General features: G+C 39.3%; 1 protein-coding gene across 2 annotated transcripts in view; it reads right to left on the reverse strand.

Moving 5' to 3' along the window:
• Positions 1 to 9,643, reverse strand: part of SLC16A7 (solute carrier family 16 member 7) — a 180,362-nt gene extending 170,719 nt beyond the window's left edge. For both annotated transcript variants that reach the window (XM_032421137.1, XM_032421140.1), the window contains exon 1: positions 9,457 to 9,643. The gene's annotated coding sequence lies outside the window, so the exon portion shown is untranslated. The remainder of the gene's footprint in view (positions 1 to 9,456) is intronic.
• Positions 9,644 to 23,924: the final 14,281 nt, after the last annotated feature.

Genomic DNA, 23,924 nt, shown 5'->3' on the forward strand with positions numbered 1-23,924 from the left:
TGTCTACAGAAGTGTCTCTTCCCCCTTCTTATTGAACATTTGAAAACAAATGTAGATAATGGGCCCAGGTATTTTACTGAGATAGAGTAATAAGTCTATGTTATTGATAAAAATAAAATAACAATAAAAATTTACATGTCTCCTCACTGAAGCAGCTTTTTTCTTAAATTAACAGCATTTATTACTTAGAAACTTAATGATAAAAAAGGAAACAATTTTTAGTGAGATTTAGAACTGGTATCTGTGAATCCTGTAGTAGGCCATTACCGTGTGTAATTAATGTTCTTTCCATGGCACAAGTGGCCAGATTACTCTCCACAGAGATGTTAATGTGGCCCATGAGGGATGGATTTACATTTTCATATACTCCCTGCAGCTTCTTCTGAATCATTCACCTTTTCCTATCTACTTATTATTTTGTCATATCCATTAGTGATATGCAAATATTGCTGCAGTATCTGCTGCTTTCTAAGTTCAGGAAAAAAAAAACAACAACAACCTGGTACTAAGTTGCATTGATTCTTTGTTTTTCCTTTCAAAGAGGCCATTGCTTTAGGAAAATACATTGAAGCACTTTATTGCTACACTGAAGACACCGTGGAATAAGCAAGTGGGACTTAGATGAGTATTAGGAAGGGTTACTACAGAAAAAGGAGGAAAAAAAAAAAGACATTATAACCAACTAAACATTAAGAAGGAAAAGAGAGAAAGGATTGTAAACAGAAAGTAACAGAAACAAAAGAAATAAAGAGGATATAGAAAGTTCTGGGTCAATAAAACATCAGTATTTTCAATAAAAATTTGCAGATGCATTTGTAGTGAAAGCAGACTCAGCTTTTACAAAAATATGGTACAATGCTTTTAACAGAATTCAGTCACATGATAGAACAAATTGGCAAATTCACTTTTTTTAATTTATTGAAGTCCATTCCTATCTATGTCCCAGCTCCAAAAATTTCCTTTTAAAAAAGTCAATTTCTTGATTATATTGAATAATGGTGATCTATTTACTAGTATTACAGTCTTAAGCCAATTACCTGTTCTATCTGATCCTTAGTATTCTCCTCTGTAGAATGGGAACAACCACATCTACCTCATTGGGCTATTGTAAGTTTTTAATGAGATAGGGTATGAAATGCTCTTGTCACAGTGCAGGCACTTAGTTGTGTTCTCAATATCTAGTATTTTTTTTTACTATAACTAGTGATTAGTAAAAATAACTAACACATGTCTAGCATGCATGTACTTTTTGAATATTGAGATAACTTGTGAGAAAAAATTTCTCTGTCCTCTACAGGAAATAATCAATTTTATCAGGTGAGTAATATTCTGGATCAGTGATTTTTCCACATGGACTATACTTCAGTATCACAGATTATTAAGTAAAACAAAAATCTTATCTTTAAGTAATTCACCAATTGGGGGCACCTGGGTGGCTCAGTCAGTTAAGCACCTGACTCTTGGTTTCAGATCAGGTCATGATCTAGGGGTCCTAGGATAGAGGGTCGCAGTTGGGCTCCCTGCTCAGTGAGGAGTCTGCTTGTCCCTCTCCCTTTCTCTCTGTTCTACTCCTCCCCCTCCACTCTTCCCCCCACTCTGGCTCTGTCTCTCAAATAAATGGATAAAATCTTAATAAATAAATAAATAAATAAATAAATAAATAAATAATCCACCAATTGGTTCAAAGGTCTCATCAAGTTTAAGAATCATTGTTCTAGATGAATACTTACAAAAGGTATACTCACAGACAAATGGTTATAATATTATAGGAATTATATACAATGCTATGATCCTTATTTAGCAGATTTTTATATTTATCCATGTGTTTGCTTTTGCTTTTAAGTTTTGTGACACTTAAACTTACCATCTCCTCATTTCACTTAAAGACTATCTTCTCAGCTCTAAAACACTTCTACTTCTTTCATTAAAGTTTTTTTTTGATTCCTCCATCACTTAGTAAAGTCTCCCTCTTCCAAAATCCTAGAGCAGGGATCAAAAAATATATTTTCCTTAAAGTGATAGATATTAAATATTTTAGGTTTTATAGGCTTAGTTACAACTACTCAACTCTATCCAGCAGCAGGAAATTAATTGGCCACTGAGAATGTAAAAACAAATGGGTGTAGCTGTATTCCAGGAAAACTTCATTTACAAAAACAGGCAGCAGGCTAGATATGGCCCAAGGGCTACAGTTTGTCAACCTCTGTTGCAGACTATCACTGCTGTCTACCATTTATTTTGACAATTCTACTCTGGATTGTACCTATAACTGGTACACATACTGAGAATGTCTCTGAAATTACAGTCTCCTCAGGGTGTCAGGAAGGATATCTTACACATAGTTTCAGCTCTCTATGTAGAGTACTTTATATAGAAATGCTAATTATTTACTTATTTGAAATGATTTAAGATACGCGAGCAAGATTTAGTTACCATTAACATCTTAGCTGCATTAAAACATCTACTGAGACGCTGACTCTTGGGGTTCCCTAATGGGCATCCTTATCTTGCTGAGTCTTTAGTCTCTCTATCTGTAAATGAATATAATCTATCTTACATGGTAATAATGAGAATTAGAAATATATATAAAAAATCAGACACACAGGAGGTGCTTAAATAGTATTATTAAAATCAAAAACATCAGAGACCAGCTTTGAAAATTCCTGAACAGACAAAACCAGTTTAGTCATACAAACAAAGCTTAATTTAGCTTATTTAGCAAGACTAACTTGGCCTGGGTCAGTTCTTGCTTATGCCTCTGAAAATCATAAGCACAGCTTAAGCTGGTTCCCAAGGTTGATTTGAGGTAACTACTCACCAATTTCTTATCTAGACTTTTCTAAACCTGAATGCCTCCAAAAACACAGTGGCCCTATCCAGGTTACAAAACAATAGGTAGAAAGCCTGAATATGTTAAGTTGATAGAGAAAATATAAGACATGTAAACTGTCACCAAATATGTACAGGCTGTCAATAAAAATGAAAAGGGATTTATTTTGTGTGGCCTCAGAAAGCTGAGTAAGGACTCAGGTAGAAGCAAGAACTTTGTCACAATTGGAAATGCCTTAAAAAGAATAGACTGCCTCAGTGTATATACTTAAAATAAACAATAGATGGTGGTTTATTAAAGATGCTAAAGAAACAGTACATAAAAATGGAAGGAAACAGGAGGAAACAGATGTGCTCTAAATTCCTTGCACCTCTGTATTCCACTAAATTGTTAGAAGATATATTAATACAGATAATTATACCTGGCCTCCAGAGATCTGTATTACATAGAGAAACTAAGGACTTATACAAATGCAACAATAATAAAATGTTTAAAACAAATAAGACAGATTACAAATGCAACTTTACTAAAATTTTTAAAAAGTTTCTTCTACTTATCTAGAACCTTCAAAGGAAATTTGAACATGGTATTTAAGTTCAGTTATGAAGGTGAGGTTAAAGCTAGAAATGGAAAGAGCAGAAAGTTAGAGCATTTTAAGATGAAAGGACAACATGGCCAAAGGTATGGTGGCAGGAAATAGAATGCAGATGAATGAGACAGAGGGGACAGTTCAATTGGACTCAAGTATGATGATGGTGAGAGATGAGCCTGGAAAAGTTTTTCGCAATTACAGGGACTGAAATGCTAGTCATTAGACCCAGGAATGGGAGTCACCAAAGTGTTAGGAACATATCAGAGAGGGAGGTGTACTTCAGTAAGACTATCTGGTGGCAGGTACAGAATTAAGTGGTATAGTGAGAGGCTAGAGGTGAGAAGAGCCACTAAGAGACTGACATGATTCTAGGTAGTATGTCAAAAGTGCCCAAATTCTGTGTCAGGCAACATCAGAAAAGAGCAAAGTTTGAAAGATTTTGGTTGTACAATTGTCAGATCTCAGCAACTGACTTGGAGATGCAAGACCAGGAGGAGGTCTCAAATCTTCTAGACTAGGATGCTAATACCAGTAACAGCAGTAAGAGCAAAGCAAAGAAGGAAAACAGAGTTCAGAGGATGTTGTTGAAGGTGTCAGTGACACAGGAAAGGGGAGCTGTCCAGCAGGCACTTGGAAAGTCGGCCTGAAGCTTATGTGAAGGTCAAGGCTGAAGATAATGATGTGGGAGTTATTCCCACCAAGGAAAATGGATGAGCTCTGTCATTCAACAGAATATACACAAAAGAAAAACTGAGCAGGAGGTGAAAGAAGGAGCTGCAAATAAGCAGTCAGAGAAGTAAGAGGAAAACAAGGAGTACCTGGAAGCCAAAAGTTTAAGAAGAAACAGGTGCCAATATTGCCAAAGGCTGATGACAGGTTAAAACAAATGCAAGCTTGGAACCTAGGATAACATGATTATTACATGATTATACTTAATATATCTTACAAGAAAGAACTTATTCCCTCAAATCAAGGTATTTTCACATGAGATTATCTTTTGAAGAAAAAAAAGAAGACACTCTGATCTCAAGGATAATTTCCTTAAACATTCTCAATTTGATCCTATTGCCCAATAATTTTCAACTGCATCTAGTACCATTCTTCCAAGAGATATATTTAAACATCAGGGGCATTTTTGGTAATTATCATGGCCGAGGGGAAGCTATCAGCATATAGAAGACAGGGGTCATAGACACTAAATGTCCTGCAATGAAAGAGGCATTCCCACACAAAGAAGAGGGGTCCTGCCAAAATGCCAACACACCTGTTGAGAAACACTGTCACGTGATGCTGTTTATCACTTAATACACCTTTGGCATAGTTGAGAAGAACTGATAGAACATTGGATTCTTACATTTTGGAGAATCAGACTTAAAGTAAGGCAAATATCATTAATACAGTTCATCCCTTAGAAACTGTTAAGTAAATTCCTGCCTTTTAGCTTTGCTGTTTATTCATATCTAATCTAGTTCCAAAAGAAATGGTCTTCAAGTAAATTACTTAGCAGGGCAGCTTCTTCTTACAAATTATAATTTGTCTGTGTATTAGCTCTAATCAGAATCTGTTTAGGGGTATAGATGATTAATAAGAATACATTTATTATGTTATTAGGTGAGGAAACAGCCAATGTTTGACATAAAAAGCTTTCTAAAAAATACCAACATTTTATGCAGATCTTTATTTTTCTAAACAAATATTACTCTTGTGTTCACCACTTGTACTAAATATTTTTAATTGAAAAATTGCTGTTTTAATGCCAAATATTACCAAAAATTAATTCCCAGTTCAGATAATTGAACCACATAAGTCAATTTTTATAGGGCTATCCTAATTGCACAAAACTTTTAACAAAAGCATCTTTACACCACCATTACGTAGCTGTCACTCAAATGCCCTGTAAGATTTTCATGCACTCATTTGGGATTTAAATGAATATTAATGAAAACATTTGCAAGAGGTTTTCATAGTAGGACAGGAAAGTGTTTTCAAAAATATTGGCATCACTTGTTAATACTAATATTTATGAATATGTTGAAAACATCTCTGATGTACCCAAGCACCAATTAATCCAGTGCTAGCTGGACTAGTTTTATTATAGTCAAGTTCAATTTGTTTAACTTGTGGTTAATTTTTTCCCAGTGCTCTTGATTATTACAGTTTAGACATAAATGCACATACCCCCTTCTTGTTTACTAACGGCCATTTATATGGGGTAAATTTTTTTTTCTCTAGACAATGGTCCATATTAGGCTATTCTCTCACATTATGATTGTAAACTATTGGATCTCCCAAGTAGGCAGACTAGGCCCCTAGGTTCATCATTTAAGGGATCAGCTGAGAAAACAAAGATTTCTCTTTAAAAAATTTTTTAAGTTCTGTTTCTCACTGAGACTTGGTGTACAGTTGTTTCTCAACACATTTCCTAATCACTTTGATCCAGTTTTGAGAAAGGATGTGACACACCAAAATGACCTCTCAGACAATGAGGGTCCATGTAACGGTTTACGATGCAATCCAACACCGTTAGGCTATCTAATGGGAAACATGGCTTTTACAAGGGTTCTCAAATATCTGTTAAGAAGAATAAGCCAGAGATCCTTTAACAACCTCACAGCCTCAAGGCCACATAATTAATATGTACCACTGGCTGCCATTATGCATGTGCTTGGCACGGTGCTAAGCATTTCAGAGGTATTATCTCATTCAAGCTTTACTCCCAATATATGAAATTGAATATTATCCTCTTTTTGTACAGGAAGAAATGAAGAAACAGTTTTTGAGACCGTTTTCACACATGAAGAAACCAAGATTTCGAGAGGTTTAGCAATTTGTCCTAGCTTGTAAATGGCAGAGCCAAGATCAAAACCCAGACAGAAGAGACTACAGAGGCCCTGCTTTTACCCTCTTCCCTCCTTTGCCCCAGAGACCTGGGCCTCTAGCTGTGCAATCTGAGCATGTTACCTCTTGGTGCCTAAATTCCTCTTCTGCAAATGTAGATATTGATAGACATAGAGAGTAGTGGCACAGTGCCTAGAACTTAGTAACCATTACAGAAATGTTGTTACAGTACTATACTCGGGCTTTTCAGAGTAGGTGGATTGTAGTCTGCCCAAAGTGTAAAATAAATTGCAGCTCAGTCTCTTCTTCCAAAAAAAAAAAAAATGGAAATCGATTATTGGAAAAGATAATTTCCAGGGAAAGAGTGTCTTTCTCTCATAGCAAGAAGAAAATCCTCCATTTCCTGTCTATACAGGGTCACTCATTAGGCAAAGGATGGGGCTGAATACACCCATTTCTGAGGTGAGGTGCCCTTCTCAAACTGCCTTTTAGCAGTTCTTAAAAACATTTCTTACAACTGCTAAATCCCTTTCAAGTTATTTAGGATATATGTCTCTTATACTGAGAAGGAAATTGAAAGCTAATAGGATATTGTGATGAGCACCAGGTGTTGTATAGAAGTGTCAAATCACTATGTTGTACACCTGAAACTAATATTACAATGAATGTTAACTAACTGGAATTAAATAAAAACTTAAAAAATTTAAAAAAATTAAAAAACTTATATCTAACAACAACAACAAAGCGCTAATAGTACAGGAGGAAGATTAACCTGGATAACCAGATGTGAATTTTTTGAGAGCAGAATTCTACCCTCATCCATCTTGGTAACCACAGTGCAGTGTCTGGAATGATTCCAGGGGTTCAAAAATAGCTAGTCTATGTTTTAGGTGTTTTCCATACACGTTACTCCTCATAATAGCCCTTCAGGTAGATACCACCAGCCACATTTTAGAGATAAGAAAAACTGAGGAGGAGATTGTTAAATAATTACTCAACCTTAAGAAAGTACAAAACTGACCTTGAAGTCTATGTCTAACTCTGAAGTTAATTACTTTTTTCCATGTGAATGTCTCAAAAAAAAACCAAAAACCAAATAATAACAACAACAAAAAACGTTTAGTGAATGAATATAGAAGTAAAAGTAAATGCAGGAGACTTCCTTTTATTCCAGATTCATGATTCAGGAATATGACTGTGGATAAGGGATATTTCTATAGGTCACTCTGCCCTTCTTCCTTCAGGAGGGCTCAAGGCTGAGAATATAAGCCAGGTATTACGAAAGGGTAAATACATATCCAGAAATAAACTGAGCATTTATAGGAGGATTCAAGAACTTGGACACTAGGAAACGGGTGTTAAAATTTCAGATCACTTACCATTATTAAAACACTCCCTGGGGGTGGAAAGCAGTATGTAATTGCAAACTGCTGATGTGAGTTTTGCAAAAAAAGTTTCTGACTTTATGAGTTGTTACACAACACGTTGAGTTGCTTAAGGTAGTAATCCTTCCCTTTCACTGAATCATTCAGTTGCCCGTTCGCTTAGATTGCTTTAAATGCAATGTGTTCAGAAGCAGAAAGTGGAGCTAAGATTGCTTCACCAGGGCTAAATAAGGGTCACCTTGTTCAACCCTCATCTACTCTCTGTAGCCACCACCCAGCTTTGATTTCTTAGCCACACTCCCCAGAAATGCACACTTAGTACTTGTGGTTCCAATGACACTGAGTTAATGCAACTTTTAAAAGTTTGCAGCCCTCTTGAGCTCTCAGCTTGTGTTTAGCCATAAAGCACGCGGTGCCAGGAAAGGGCATCTAGCGCCCACTGTTTCCTCCTGCCCAGTCTTTTTCCCCTCACCCTCATGATGGCTCACTATTTTAATTCTTTACTGTGTCTCTTTTTTGGACCAGGAAAGGGAGGAGGACATGAAATATTAGTTATCCTACAAACACCAGCCAGCCCTCAGTCAACCCAACCCACTGAGTACTACTCCTCCAGGAAGGGATGATAGAGTCACTTGTAGAGAAACCGCTCATCATTTCCTGTGTGTGTGTGTATTTTAATATCCCTTGAGTAAACCACAAAGTGTATGTGTGTGTGTGTGTGTGTATTTTAATATCCCTGGAGTAAACCACAAAGTGTGTGTGTGTGTGTGTGTGTGTGTGTGTGTATTTTAATATCCCTGGAGTAAACCACAAAATCCCCTCGCCAGCCCTACCAGGAAAGTGGCCTTGGTCATGACCGCCCTTGCCAAGGCAGTCTGCAATCCTTTTCGCGGAAGTAAGGAAGAAAAGGGGCTGCAGAGGGCAGCAACTTGGCAGCACCCTCCGAGAGGAGGCAGTTCGCACCGGAGCCGCGTCTCTAGCCTCCCGCAATACCTGGCCAGGCCTGGAGACCCCAGCGTGGCGCAGCGGCCCAGAAAACCGGCGTAATACAGGGAGGCGCAGGCCCTCCTCGGCCCCCGTCCAGTCAAGCTCCCTTCTGCCCGAACGCAGGCCTCTCCCGCACACATCTTTCCATCCGCCTCCGCCCCACTATGCAACCTGGGGACCAAAAAATTAGGAAGACGACACCTCCTCCTCTTTTGTCCCCTCCTCCCAGCCTCTCCGAGCCCCGATCGTCTGCTACAAGAAAAGACCCTGCCTACACACACTTTCACCACCACTCGTCCGCAATCGCTGCGGCAACGAGGCCGCCCCAGGGTGCTCGCGGGCCTGGGACGGGATGCTGGCGACAAGCGCACCGGGGATACGCCTGTTGGGAACCAGCCCCGAGAGACTCGTGGGCCAAGGAGAGGGGGAGCTCCGCGTGGGCAGAGTCTCCGCGCTATCGCCCAGACCGTCGGCACCTCCCAGCCAAAAGCACGCGGGCGCGCGGGCGCTCCCCGCCCGAGACCCCCTCGGGCCCACCTCCCCGACGCGCGCGCGCCCGAGCCCGCGCCGGCTGCGGCCCCCTCAGCTCCCGCGCAGCTGTCCGCGCGTCTCACTGACGCGAGCTCTACTGCTGCGGCCGCTTTGGGGGTTTTTGTCTATAAAAGGGCTCGCTGGCCAGCTCTGCGTCGGCGCGTTTGTCACCGGCTAGCCATTATTTTTACACACGCGTGCGGCTCCGCTGGCAGCTGGTTTGGCAGAGGCACGCTCGCCTTCCTCTCGGCCGGCGCCGCCGCCTCCCCCCCTTCCTCCCGGGGTGTACTTACTTTACCCGGTGTCTGGCACGGGGTAGGCGCTGCAGCAATCCGTTCCGCCCCCCCGCCGCAGCCGGTTCGCCTCGCTGTCACCGGGTGAATGGAATTATTTATTTATTTATGTCCCTAGACTTGTCCTCGCCCGCCGCTGCCGGGGGAGGAGGGGGAGGAGGGTGGTGGGGAGGCGCGGCTACTGAGCGCCCTAGTGGGTGCCTGGGAGCGCGCGCCGCTGGGTGGGGGGAGTGGAGGAGGAGGGCGGGGGCGAGCGCTCTGGGCTTTCCGCGAGCCGGCGGGCCGCGGGTGGGGGCGAACCCCGCCCTGTGACTCAGGGCCGACTGAGCATGCTCCCAGCGACTGTCACCGCTGTAGACACTCTCTGGGGCTCGGGGCACACAGAGTTTAGTTTGGGCCAAGGAAGAAAGTCAAGAATCGGATAGGAAGAACTGTTGTTCGGGATCGGTCATGACACGTTTTACCGAAGCACTTTGGCGGCGAACCTAAGCCAGGTGTGCAGGAGCTCTGTTTAGATACCCTCTGGGAGTTGTGCAATCTATATGAGAGGGAAAGCATGCATGGGAGAGGAGCCTGCACAATGCAGGGAGATTTGAAGATTCTCATTGTGAGTGTGGCAGGAAAGTGTTGGGCTGTTTTTCCATTGAGGTCTTTTTTTGTAGCGAAAGCATGCAGTGTTGGAGATTAGGCTCACCAACCAAAACACTATAAGGGAAAAATAAAATTTACACCGTGGGACAAGGAGTACAGAAAATAGTACAAGAAGAACTTAAAAACAGGAAAGAAATGAGGGAAAGTCACTTGTAAATAATTCCTTCCATTTTTAGTTTCTCAAATTATTTAATTCTTCAAAGTAGGAGTTAGTATTTGTCAATGAATAGTGCTAGGGATAATGGTAATTCCACAACCATTGGTTTGGTTTCTTCTGCCTTTATTTTTTTATTTTTTTCTCCACTGTCTAAAACATGTTTCTTGAGGAAGCTGGAAAGAGGAAGGGCTGGAAGTGAATATTTAGTAACACCAAAGATTGGGTTCCTTAAATGTCTTTACAGTTGAACTACTTCTTAGAAGAAAAGGAACAAGAAGAAATGTGGGCTTGAATTTGAGAATTGGTATTGCCGTTTTTCTGCCAATTTAACAGACCCTCACCTACAATACACACACATCTCTGCTCCTGAAAAGTGGAAAAGATACAAAGTTATGTTCACCTTAGATATTAATATAACTTCCTGGAAGCTTTTCTTATTTATTCTAGAACTGAAATCATTTATAAGAAGCCAAGAAAACTTAGTTGAAATAATTGAAGCTTTGAAGCTACAGGGACAGGAATCAAAATGGTAATAACAGTAACTGTAATAATAATAATAATTACACTTATTTACTAAGTGTTTATCATTGTCAGGCACTGCCCGAAGCACTTTTATGGGTTATTTCTATTAATAAAATAACCCTATTCGATGAATACTGTGATTTTTCACATTTTACAAATTTGGAAATAGACAAGTATGGGGAGGAAAACTTTTTCCCTCTTACCTTCTATGTTCTTTGCTTGGCCTAATAAGTAAACTGACACAAGGCAGATTAACAGGAGAAAAACAAATTCATATGTCTAGGAGCCCATAAATATATGAGACACAAAGAAGTGACCAAAGCAGACAAGGTTTATTTATACCTCCCTCTAGGCCCTGAATTCTCTATCTCTGGTGATAGGGATCTCTTTCTACCTCCTGGTACTGGGAGGTAACTTCACATGGGAGATTTACTTCCTGTTTTCAGGGGGACAAAGGAGGGTCAGAGTGTCCTTCTTGCACTGGCTGTTTCCCATGTAACTTTCATTCAAAATAATCAATATGCCAAAGTGGCATATTTGAGGGTGCCATTTTCTGCCCCCTTCACAAGTTAAAGTCATTTAGCTAAATTCACATTGTCTTGCTTCTGCCACAGCTAGTTTGTAGGCTTGTACAAAACTTGAATCTTAGTTTCTGCAGCTATAAAATAGAAATAATATCAACTTGTTATTGCTGTCATAAGATTTAGGTGAGATGATATATGTATAGTAGATGGTAGATAATACAAGGGAATAAATGTTGCCTATTATTAGTAATTTCAAGGAGTTTGGAAGACAATTTTACAGAGGAAGGGATGTTGGAAACTAAGGAACTAAGGAAGGCAGAAAATTGCAGAAAGAACTAGCTTTTTTGAACTAAAAATGTGTAAAGTGACATTTATATAAAATATAATAGGCATTTGTTAGTGATAGGATGTCCAGCAGTGACTATAAACATTTCGGTTTCATTACGAAAAATAATGTTAAATTTTGAAAAGAAACAACACTAGGTCACACATCTCTAGGTCATGTTCTTGAATGTTTGCTATTGACATTTTTCCTATTCATTCATCACTCATTTCCTTTCAAAGAAGAGAAAGAAGAAAGACCATATATTCCCTGAATTTTGACCCCATTCTCCATTTTCCTTCTTTTTGATTTTTTTTTCTGTTTTTGTTTGTTTGCTTGTTTGTTTTTACAGCCCAACGTTCTTGTTTATTTAACTCATTGTCAAATTCCTAAAATCACTACCCATAGCATGAATCATAACTGTAGCAAATTTTTTTTTGTTTTTTTTTTTAAGTCTTGTTTTTCCAACAATTAAAACTCTGGATCCAATTTACCTACTGCCCCAGTGTTAGTATTTGGGGATTCATCTTTAAGTTGCCTTACTGCTATGGCTAGGCATGCTATGTAGATATTTGGTTGGATTAGAAAGGAATCTGAAAGGAGAATTAGATGGGAAAAAATCTAGTCAATTTATCCCATGACATAGTGTTAATATTATTCAGAAGTTGAGAAAAGAATACAATTAAGGGAAAAGACAATCCATATGATCAGAACTTGAAATGCTTTTGGTAAAATTTTTTGCCTGGATTTCTTTTTTTTTTTTTAAACTTTTTTTTTTTTTAAGATTTTATTTATTTATTTGAGAGAGAGAGAATGAGAGAGAGAGCACATGAGAGGGGGGAGGGTCAGAGGGAGGAGCAGACTCCCTGCAGAGCAGGGAGCCCGATGCGGGACTCGATCCCGGGACTCCAGGATCATGACCTGAGCCGAAGGCAGTCACTTAACCAACTGAGCCACCCAGGCGCCCTTTTGCCTGGATTTCTATTCATAAAATGAAATAACAAAGAATAGCAGTGGAAGAAACAAAGAATAGCAATATACTCAATATTCTAGCAGCCCATTTCCACAAATAAGTAAATTAGTAAATACATAAATGGCCTATAAACTAATAAAGCTCAAATGTCTTGCACTGTCTACCCACAGCCTCTATCCTCAGCTATGAGGTTCTCTACCCTCAGCTATGAACCCTCAGATTCTTCATTCCTCAGCCATGCCATATCTTCTCACATTTTGCTGACTTTTTGCATTCCCCCATTTTCTCTTGTCCATGTCAAACTTGTCTGAGGCTTGTTTTTCCTTCAGGTCCAGCAAATGTGTCATCACCTCTCCAGCATTTCAAGGATTCCTTCAATAAGAATTAATTCCATCTTCCCCTGTGTTCTTTTTCATAGAACATTGTGTGTGCCTCTATCTGGAGCATTTTCTTTCTGCTTTATGTTATGGCTATATTATAATTTTTTTTCTGTCTCCCCATCTATTAGGTTGTTGGAGGACAGAGATGACATTTTATTCATCTCTGCAGTCTTCCAGTATCTGGCACAAATTCTTGCAGACAGAAGATAATAATGTTTGCCAATTGGAGGAAAGAAACGATAGTGTGACTTTAAGGAACAGATATATGGTAGAGGTTGTTGGTGCTCACAATATCCATGATCTGCATGATATTACATTTCCCAACTTCTCTGACAGTTATATTGGAATCATGTGACTAGTTCTAACAGAGTATGAATGAAAGTGACATATATCATTTCTGGGCAAAGGGAGTTAAGAGCCAGTGTGCTTCCTCCATTTTTGCCTTTCTCACTCTCATGTTTTAGATAGAATAGCTATAAAACAGAGTCATTAAAAGATAAAGACGGACTGCTTATCTTACACTGGACTTTGTGTGAGCAACAAACCATTACTGTGTTAAGCCACTGATATTTTGGGCATTATTTGTTATGAGGACCTAGCCTAGCTTATTCTGACCAATACACGATGTTACTTAAGAAGACTATAAATCATAATGGAATAAAGATCCAATGAAACGTTGAGATTAAGAGAATGCTTTAATATGTTCTTAAGTCAAGGCTAAAAATAGATATTTCACAACCGAAAATTGATATTTAACAGCTTTTTTCCATGGCAAGACTTTGTGAGACCAAAGTAGACTCTGTGTGTGTGTGTGTAAACTACACACAATAGATTGATTTTAACTAAGAGCAAAAGGCCAAATGTCCAAATATTTCCCCATAGCCTGAGTGAAAAGAAGCATGTACCTGCCATCCAGTGGCGGCATACAGTGACTGAGATTGTAGGCGACTAGCAGCTGTGAATATGATTGCTCTGACCTGGTTTCATAGAATGTACAAAATATGAAAGACCTCTGTCCACTGCTTGTAGATTTATATCTTGAGTACATCCATATAGTCTACTCTGGAAATACCTTCTATGGAAGCTTCCCATTGAATTGTGGAGGATGCAAATCTCATCTCCTTTTACAAAGAATAAAAAAAGAGAGGGACTCCTAGGTGGCTCAGTCGGTTAAGCATCTGCCTTCAACTCAGATCATGATCCCAGAATCCTGGGATGAGCCCCACATAGGGCTCCCTGCTCAGCGGGGAGCCTGCTTCTCCCTCTCCCTCTGCCACTCCCCCTGCTTGTGCGCGCTCTCTCTCATAAATAAATAAAATCTTTTTTAAAAAGAGAGAAAGAAAACATTGTGTTGGACATTGCTGTATGATGTGACTTTCCATAACTATACAATAGCCCAGAGAGGTCTTTTGTCAAAATAAATGACCTTTGGAGCTCTAAAAATCTCTTGATGGATTCTGCATTTAAACTCCTGTCCATTGATATTTTTCTAACTTTACATTTTATTTAATGCTATCTGTAAAGTGAGCTTAAGGGATTCTAATTGTAAGTGTCTTTTAAGATTTTATTTTTAAGTAATCTCTACACCCAACATGGGGCTTGAAATTACAACCTGGAGATCAAGAGTTGCATGCTCTACCAACTGAGCCAGCTAGGCGCCCCTGAATATTTTAATTATTCTGAAGTATATAAAAGTTTTCATTATAAACTGTAAACCTTTCTGGCAGGGTTCTTGTAAATAGTGGCTTATAATTATTTAATACTTAATGAATTTTATGAAATAAATCAATGAGGACTGAATATGGTACCAAGGAACCTAGGTTTCAGTGCCTTTTCTTGTGCATATAGTCTTGGGTGGGTCACTTAATCTTAGCTTCACTTTCTAAACCTCTATGGTACTTTCAAGCACTTCAAGGGTGCAAAGATCCACAGAATTTTGCATAATTTTAACAAATGAAAATATTTATGTATGGTAGAGTTTTTTTCCTAACTAACCAAAAAATAGGTATTTCCTTATATTTTGGACAGCAGTATTGATCAGGATACGTTTTATAAAATGCAACAATAAGGTTACCTGCTTAACTTGTAACATTGTGTAACTTGCCCTGTGCCTGGAATGTCCTTGAAGATTGAGTCACTGTTTGCATTTACATAATGCCTCCCAGGTCACAAGAGAGTTTCATGCTAAAATACTCTCAGCTACCTGCCTCTCAGTAAGCTAAATTTTCAACTGCCCTTACTTTATTTCTTGGCTGAAGTTCAGGCCATATTGCCATTTCGTTTTTCATTCAGAAGCTCTTTTTCTGCTTTCTCTCTGCCAGGAATTGACCCAAACTGCATATTTGTTTTGTGCCATTTTGCTATGTAATGGTAATTGATTTCTTAATGTTGGCTAATTTTCCTGGGATTATGTTGATAGTGATCTTGAACAATCACTTGTTACAAATTTTTTTCCCAAGACATTATCTGTATGAGGTCAGTTACACGAAATGTGGTATCAGTTTCAAATCCACAAAATGTGATTCTGCCTTTAGCTCTATGATTTGAGCTGGAGCCTAGCAATGTAAGTTGTCGCCTGAGGTTTATTGATCTTGTATTTTTTTTATCTTGGTCCACCAAAATTTCATTTCTCAACACAGGTCCAGAGTCAAGAAATCCAATAATGACTTTGAAATATTTATCTTCATTTATTCGGCATATTTGTTAAGCAATCTGCCAGGCACTAGGATAAACTTTTTAGTTTTAAGTAGTGCTTCTCTCAAGAAGCCTATACACTATTTATTTAATTTTCAGACTGATTCTGATCCTAATGCTGTGATTACCTCCACCGCATAATTATGTTTGTTCATAGATACACACCAGAGTATAAATATTGGGATATTAGGTTTTTTGAATGATATTCTTTGCAGGTTTTTTTTTTTATCTAAACTGGAATAGACCACCCTAGTCATTGAGTTGAAGAGTTATCTACAGACCCAGAAATATGTTTCAAAAAAGACATATAGAGTTCTTCCTCAGTAGCCTTTATGGAGGAGAATGAGCTTTCTTTCATGATGTCAAAGACCAAAACAGAAATTGTGGATTTCTTTGTCAATATACCAGGTTTATTTCATGTTAAATACACTTGTATTGAAGCATAACTTACATACCTTAAAATGCTTGCATCTTAAGTGTATAGTTAGATGAATCTTAACTACTACTCCCATCAAGATTTAGAGAACTTCCGCTATCCCAGAAAGTTCCCTCTTGCTATTTTTAGTCAATCTGCTGTGCAACCCAGGCAATCATTGATCTGGTTTTTATCATCATAGACTAGCTGGTTTTGCCTATTCTAAATGTTATGTAAATGTAATAATTTAATCTGTATGCTTTTGTAACTGACTTCTTTCATTCTGCATATTTATCTTTAATTCATCCATTTAGTTATGTGTATGCTTTAGTAGTCTGTTCTTTTCATTGCTGAGTAGTGTTCTATTGTGTGGAAATGCCACAAATTCTTTATCAGTTCACATGTTGGTGGATATTTGAATGAATTTTATTATTTGCTTCTATAAATATTTAAACACAAGTATTTCTGTGGACATATGTTATCATATCAAGTTTGATTTTTAATACATACAATAAAAACTTTAAAAAAAGCAATACAATGTCTGAAATGAGTATTTCAGATACTCAGCATCTGAGTAACTGGATATCGGCCTACTTGGGCACTTCATTAATGCACTAATTTGTCAAAGACACAAATCTGTTTAAACTTTACTTTCTTCATAAGTAGTAAAAATTTGATTTGGTTATTAAGAAGGGTCAACCAGGCAATGTAAATGGAATTGCTTTCTAAGTTATAAAGCTTAACAAAATGAAAGGTGGTATTCCCTTATGTAAAATATGTACATATTTAGGAAATAATCCCTCAGAAATAAAATAACTAAGTAAAATAAACTGATTTGACATAATTTGAATTATGAAAACAATCAAAGACAATGTAAAATTAATTAAGATTTGATATTTATCTCCTTAATAATTTTTTAAAGAACAAATCAGACGATTGCAAAATCCAGAAATAGTTTTATAAAGAAAAATTAATCACTTCTTGGCTTCATACTTTAAAATAAGTTTCTGTTTAGTTAAGATTACACATATATGGGGCACCTGGGTGGCTCAGTCGTTAAGCGTCTGCCTTCGACTCAGGTCATGATCCCAGGGTCCTGGGATCGAGCCCCGCATCGGGCTCCCTGCTCGGCGGGAAGCCTGCTTCTCCCTCTCCCACTCCCCCTGCTTGTGTTCCTGCTCTCACTATCTCTCTCTCTGTCAAATAAATAAATAAAATATTTTAAAAAATTAAAAAAAAAGATTACACATACACATTTGGGTAACTATAAGAAAAATCATTTATTATATAGGAGCTGCAGACCCACTTGTAGAGTAGTACATAAAATGATATTCTTTCCCTCTGTCTTTCAACCAAATTATAACTTGAGAATAAAATTCTTCCTCATAACTATTCTGAAGAATTTATCTCTTTTCCTAGGTATGGATCTGGGTATGAGATTTTTAAAGATTATCCCTCTTTTTATTTGAGTGGTTTTTCTTCTTTCCTTTCTACTCTGGTTACTATTTTTATATAAAAAGTTTAAAATTATACTATAAATCAACAATAATTTCATTACATTCATGGATTCTGTTTGCAGAACAGGGATGGCTTGTCTCTGCTCCATAATGTCTAGAGCCTATACTAGAAAGAATGGAACACAGGGACCTAATATCATTTAGGGGCTTCTTCAATCACATGTCTGGTTCCTGGGCCAGAATGAGTCAAAGGCTAGGCTCACCCGTATCTCCTTACTGGAGCACTGAAACATGGTTTCTCCTTATGGCTTGGGATTCTTACAGTATGATGGGTGTCCAAAAAGCCTCATGAGAGCTAGGCTTTTACGACCCAGGTGGAATTTGACCTAAACTCAAAAGTTACTCAGTGTCTCCCCCCTGCATTCTATTAACTAGTGAGTCACAGTCAGTGTTAGTTTTCTATGGTTGCTGTACCAAATTATCACAAACCTTGTGGTTTAAAACAAAACAAATTTATGAACCTTTGGTTCTGTAAGTTGGAAGTCTGAGTGAGTTTGACTAGTTTCTCTGCCCTGGGTCTCACAATCTGGGGGAAATTTTGTTTCCAAGGTCACTCAGGTTGCTTGCACAATTCAGGTCCTTGAAGTTGGAGGGCTGAGGTCCCCATTTCGTTGGTGGCTGTTAGTTCCTTAAGGTCACCTCTATTCCTTGTCACATTTACCCTCTATCTTCAAAATCAACAGTGCCTGGAATATGTCTCATGCTTCAAATCTCTCTGACTTTCCCTTCGTTTCGTCTCTTCTGCCTCCAGCTGGCGAAACTTCTCTGCTTTTAAGGTTTCATGTGATTACATTGGGCCCACTGGATAATCTCCCTATTGTAAGGCTCATACCTTACCTATATCTGCAGTCCTGTAACAACGTATTCACAGGATCCAAGGATTGGAGTATGGATATCTTTGAGAGGGCATTCTACTACCACATAAGAGAAGAGGAATTAGACTCTACTTTTAGACAGGGGCAGCAAGGGTATATTTTAGGAAAGCATGTGGGATGGGAGGTGTTGTTGCAGTTTGGCAAACACAACCCGCCACACTTTACTCCTTTGCTCTTTTTCTCTATCACCTCCTCTATTTGGAAAACAATTAGAAGAATATTAGCAGGAAAATTGCTAAACAGTAAGTGGGTAAGTGGACCTGCTTATAGTTTTTCTTAGGAAAATCGGGCCTGAGATACAGGGAAAGAACCAAGCCGTTTGTTGTTTGCTTCTTGATTGGGTTTGTTTTATCTACTGTTTTTGAAAACTTTAGACTTTGTGGGAGACACCTTTGTGTTTCCAAGATCCCACAAGCAGCTCGGATGCACAGTGTGGTCAGGCAGCTCCCAGATGTCAGCAACTTCATGTTCTGCCTTAGCTGCAGGAAGTCACATCTTCTGACGTCACCTCCTTTTTGGGGGTAGCCTGCACCTGTTGACTGAGTGTGGCAGATGTATAAAAACCCAGTCATTTTGGCCCAGTGTGAAATATTCTTATGGGTAGTACTTGCTCCAGAGATCCCTGCTGGGTTTTGTCACAGTTTGATTTCCTCTTCTGCCCAATCTTGCTAACTCCCCTTTCCTTTCTTAGGTGTCCATTCTTAATAAATATGTTGCACCCCAAACTTCTCAGAATCTGCTTGTAGGTAATCCAACCTTTGAAAGTTGGTATCAGGAGGGGTCTGCGAACACAGTTGTAAGTATAGGCTTTTAGAGCTGCATTATCCATCACCTCGCTGGCAGTGAGGACCCCATCACAAACAGCTTCTGGAACAAGGTGGTAGTCCATTTGTTAAAACTTTTTAACAGTGCTGGGGGACATGCCAGTGGAAGGTATGCACTAGTGAGAGCTAAGTATCAGACTGTTTAGATGTATGGAGAAAACAGTATCTATTAGGATAACAGGGCCCTACTCCAAAGCAGTTATGAGACTTAGCCAGTGAAACTGGGGGAGTGCTTGTGTGACTGGGTTCTAAGGTCGCTTAATCAAGGGGGTCGAAACATAAAAATTAAATAGTAAAGAGTTGATTGACTTGGCAGTTGTGATATTATAATTTATAAGAGCTATGTATATTTGGTCATTCAGATAACCATGTATACACGGTCTTCATTCATATTTCCTGGCTCACAGCTCCCCAGACCCTTGGAATTTCCTGAGTGATAAGAGTGATGAGAGCATCTTTTGTTATACTATTTGGTCTCCACTTCTCAGCTCCTGAAAATGCCTCAGAGCCATAAAGGTGAAATGGGTGTCTTGTTACAACATGCCCCTTTCTACCATAACTGGGTTTATGTTAATGAGATGACATTTGGAAAGCACCTAGGGATGGGGGCTGGTTGCCAGGGGGACCGACCCTGAGTAGAGGGTTGGAACTTTTAGTCCTACCCCTGATTTCCAGGAAGAAGGAGACATTGGAGGTTAAAGCAATTTAACTTTTTTAATCATTCATACCATTCATGAATGGTTGAATTGAGTTAATCATTCATGCCTAGCATGAATGAGTTAATCATTCATGCCTATGTAACAAAGCCCCCATAAAACCCAAAAGAAAGGGGGTCAGAGAGCTTCCAGATTGAGGAAATGGAATGCTTCCAACTTCCGTGTGCCACCATGCTGAGTCCCAAGCTCTACAAGGACAGAAGCTTCTTTGTTCAGGACCTCACCCTATTCATCTGGCTGTTGATTTGCTACTTTAATATCCATTGCAATAAATTGGTGATCTGGTGAGATAACAGGTTTTGTGAGTCCTGTGAGCTGTACTAGCAAATTAATCAAACCCAAGGAGGGGTCATAGGACCCTCTGATTTATAGCCAGTAGTTCAGAAGCATGGATAACAACCTGGGCTTGCTATTGTCATCTGAAGTGGAAGGCAGTCTTGTAGAACCACACCCTTCTTTACCTGTGTAATCTGATTCTATCTCTAGGTAGATAGTTTCAGAATTTAGGTGAATTCTCTGATACTCTGCTGATGTCTGAGAATTGCTTGTTGGGTGTAGGGAAGCCTACACACACACACACACACTCACACACACACACACACACACACACAGTGGAATTGTGTCCAGGAACCCAAAAGAGCATTCTCATGATACAGGATTTACCATAATGGCACCCACATCAGGAGCTGGTATGAATTCTCTACTAGAAAGGCTCTTAGAAAAATAGAAAAAGCAATAGCCCATGATGAGTGTTTAGCATTCTCCAGAGAAGCTCAAGAGAATGTAGATAATCTACAGGAAGGCCCCTACAGCACAGTGTTGACCAAGGGCATGAGGAATATGCTGGTAAGAGGGGCACCAGCATCACTAAAATGTTCAGTGGTAGCTCTCCTCTGTAGTTCAGGCAAGGCTGTTCCAGAACTAGGCTCACTGTTAACAGTGGGGCTGATATGATCCCAAAATAACATAATCTAGATAACAATGCTTAACTTCCAGAACTCAGGATATGCTGATAATTTTAATGACTAATAAGTTTGGCCTGGCATCCTGGTGGGGTTCATTCATAGCAAGTTATTAAGACAATTAACAGAACATGACATATCAGGGGCATAACAGATGGACAGCTGACAAGGGCACTACCCATCTTGAACCAGAAGAAGAAATCAAAGTTGGATCACTGGTAGGGGAAGTGGAGGGCAGTCACCTCAAAACAAAAACAAGAAACAAAAGACCACAAATAATTTCTCTATTTCCAGACCTGGAATTGGAACACTGATCACAGAGGTGGCTGGTTCCTAGGAGAAACAATCCTGCAACACTATAATAGTTATACTTGGGTGGTTTCCCCCAGTCTTTCCACAAAGGAGCCATAGCTTCTTCAATGGGAAAGAGGGAAGCCTAGATATCGTGAGGACTGAAGGAAAGAGTTAGTGTGGACACTGACACCTAAAAACCCAATATATCATCACACTCCTTCTTAGATTTTGGGCATATGGACTCCAGATAATAAATTAAGTATTGCCAACATCAGGCTTACAGTAAATTCACTGAGTCAATGTACCCATTCATCAATGGTCATTTCCCATCTAGGATTTAAACACTGAATAGTTGGGGAATAACTCCCACATTGAACCCTTGGTCTTTGAGGTGAAAATTATTAGAGACGGAAAAGCCAAGTAAAAGCCCTAGAAACTAACCTACCCCCCTCCCACCAAGATTGGAAATAAAAAACAATAGCACATGGTAAGGGGGAGTGGGAGAGCTAAGGAGATCAGTGGCACCCTTAAAGGCCTAAAGGATGAAGGGATCGTGATGCCATAATATTTTCATTTATTTAGTTGAATTAACTCCTACAGAAAATAAATAATTTCTGAAGGATGATGATAAACTACCACAAGCTCAACCATGGAATAGCCCTACCTGTTTTCACCATACAGAAATGGTATCTTTGCCTGAGCAGAGGAATCCAGCTTCAAATACATGGCATGGTGTCACTGATTATGGTACATATATTCTTTTCTATGCCATTTAGAAGAGGATGAGAAACAGTTCACATTCCTATGGAATGACCAAAAATATGCATTTAGAATTTTGTTTAAATTCTGCTACTCTCCTGTCCTTTCTTACGATATGGTTTGAGGAGATCTGACCATCTGGATATTATCCTACAGAACAGCATATTGATCTATTACATTGATAACATTAGATTTATCAGGCTGAATGACCAAGAAATGGCAAGCACACTAGAGTTCTTGGCAAGACACATGGGTGGGAGATAAACACATTTAGGAATCTTCTACTCTGTAAAATTTATAAGGGTCTAGTGTTTCACAGTGTGACAGGATATCCCCTCCAAAACAAAGATAAATTATTACACTTTGCACCTCCCACAATGAAAAGGGAAGAATGCCATCTGCTGGCCTCTAAGTTTTGGAGGCAGAATATTTTACACCTATAGATAGTGCTATGGCCCATAGACTGAGGGATGTGAAAAGCTTGCTGTCTTTGATTGGGGCCCAGAGAAAGAAAGGTCCCTGCTTCTTGAGAAACACAATTCAACATTCTGTTTGTGTTGGTGGTATCTGTGGTGGGAAAAAAGATCATACAGGGTTTGTGGCAATCCCCAGCAGGAGGAACATATTGAAGGTCTTTGGGGTTCTGAAGCAAGATTATGTCATCTGAGGCAGAGTATTCTACACCTTTTACAGCTGTTGATAAAGAACTCCTGACTACTGAGGTCCTGTTAAAGATAGAATGCCTCTTCATGGGATATCCAATGACTATGCAGATGGTATTGCCAGAAATCAGCTTAGTTCTAGCAGCCCTACCAAGTTATGAGGTCAGCAAACCCAGCAACAATCTACTATAAAATAGCAGCGGTGCATCTGAAACCAAGCATAAGCAGCCCAGAAGGTACAAGCAAGTGATAGGAGCAGTTAGCCCAGACTCTTATGGAACCCACAACTGCTACTTCAGCACACTTCCCTTCACCCACACTTACGGCTGTAGGAGCAAATACTGCTCTATGAAGGAGGAAACAAAAGGTAAAACTTGGTTTTATGGGTAGATCCACTCAATATGGACAGTTGTATTACAGATCTATTCAGGGACAGGCTTGAAAGACAGGGATGAGGGGAAATCCTGCTAAGAGGAAAAGTTTCAGGTGGGACACCTGGTCATCCATATTGTGTAGACAAAGTTGTGTCTCACAGACAAAATATATACAGATTCATGGGCAGTAGCAAGTGACCTGGCTGCTGGTCAGAGGCCTGAAAAGAAAATGATTGGAAGACTGGGGACAAAAATGTCTGGAGTATAGGCATATGGATGAACATAGGAGAGTGGTCATAAAGTGTAAAAATGTTCACTCCACATGTTAATGGCCCAAGACAGCATTCACCACAGAACAGTTACTGAACAATCAAGTTCTCAAAGTGACCAGCAGGTTCTTTCATTGGCCCCTCCAGTGAAGTTATGATGGCACATAAACAAAGCAGCCATTAGGTGAAATTGGAGGTCATGCCTGGACTCTGACTCACTAGGGCTGATTTCAGTACTGCTTCTGCCAAGTATTCAATATCCCAGTAATAGAGACCAATGCTGAGGCCTGATATGGCACCATTCCTTAAGGAGACCAGCTGACTGCTCCATATCAAGTGGACCACATTGGGCTCCTTCAGTCATGAAGAGCCAGCATATTTCATATATGGGTTTGCCTTCTCTGCATTCAGGGCCTCAACCACCACTATTATCTGAAGACTTATGGAGTGTTTGATCTACAAGCATGTGATCCCATATAACAGATCGATCAGGGAATGCCCTTTTTAGCAAAGGAAATGCTGGAGAGAACCCTTGACCATATTATCTATTGGTTATTACACTTACTGCATTGAAAGGT

This window comes from Phoca vitulina, unplaced genomic scaffold (genome assembly GCF_004348235.1).
Source record: "Phoca vitulina isolate PV1807 unplaced genomic scaffold, GSC_HSeal_1.0 scaffold23, whole genome shotgun sequence".
NCBI classification, from domain to species: domain Eukaryota; kingdom Metazoa; phylum Chordata; class Mammalia; order Carnivora; family Phocidae; genus Phoca; species Phoca vitulina.